At 43.5% G+C, this 1,058-nt stretch overlaps 1 protein-coding gene across 4 annotated transcripts in view; it reads right to left on the reverse strand.

Moving 5' to 3' along the window:
- Positions 1-1,058, reverse strand: part of RGS12 (regulator of G protein signaling 12) — a 257,451-nt gene that overhangs the window by 6,842 nt on the left and 249,551 nt on the right. The window lies entirely within an intron of this gene.

The raw sequence follows: 1,058 nt of genomic DNA on the forward strand, positions 1-1,058 counted from the left end.
GTGTGTGTGTGTGTGTGTGTGTGTGTGTGTGTGTGTGTGTGTGTGTGCGCACGCGCACATGTGTGTGTGCGTGGGGGGGGAGGGATGATTCTATAGAGAGCATTGAATCAGAATTAGAAAGATCTGATTATAATATTTGTAAAAGTGCGTAGCAGCGTGTGACACATGGTAGATACTATATAAATGCTTATTCTCCTTATTTCATATCCTGGCCCAAATATTCACTAGCTGTGTGATCCTAGGCAAGTCAACTTCTCTGTGCCTCAGTTTCCACAACTGTATCATTAGGGGACTAGACATGATGCCCTTTAAGGACCCTGCAAGCTCTTAATTTATGACCCTGTGATCTTTGTAATTTATAAATGTTAATGCTAACTCCTTCATCTACCTGATGTGAGACCTTGGACAAGTCATTTAAATTCCCTCAGTTTCCTCATCTATAAAACATGGATAAGAATCATTGTCCTGATTCCCTAAAGAGACTGTTGTGAAGCCAAGAGAGGGTTTCCATGTGGATTGTGCTACTCAGAACTCATCTCTTATGAAATCTCCCTGTCTCTTATTACCTTGACTAAGCCACCTAGCTCAAGCTTCTCCTCTTTCAGGAAGCCTTCCCTGACCACCACGACCCACAGAAGGTGCTCTAACTGTACTGCTTCCATTGCCCTCTGTCTAGACTGCTTCGTGGGGTATTTACATTTCCTTGTGTGTGTTTCTCTTTACTCCTTCTAAGTACCTCAAGGGCAAAGACCACTCGACGCTCTTTGCTAAGTCTCCTATCACCACTTCCTTTGCTTTGAGGAGACAGAATGGATGACTGGGCCGGGCATATAGCAGGAAACTCAGGGAAACCTTAAGAATTGGAGCTGGAATTTAAGAGCCAGAAAGATCTCTAGAACATAGAACGAACATAGAATGTATGAACTGTTCTAGACCGTGTTACATCTGAGGTAAAAGGGACCTTACAATGTGGAAAGTCAGAGCTGGAAGGGTCCTTCAAATATGGAATGCCAGATTTGGAAGGGACCTTAGAACATGGAATGTCAGATTTGGAAGGG

The sequence above is a fragment of the Petaurus breviceps genome, unplaced genomic scaffold (genome assembly GCF_028583685.1).
Source record: "Petaurus breviceps papuanus isolate PSGF00001 unplaced genomic scaffold, PetGlider_PUasm1.0 140, whole genome shotgun sequence".
Classification (NCBI taxonomy): Eukaryota; Metazoa; Chordata; class Mammalia; order Diprotodontia; family Petauridae; genus Petaurus; species Petaurus breviceps.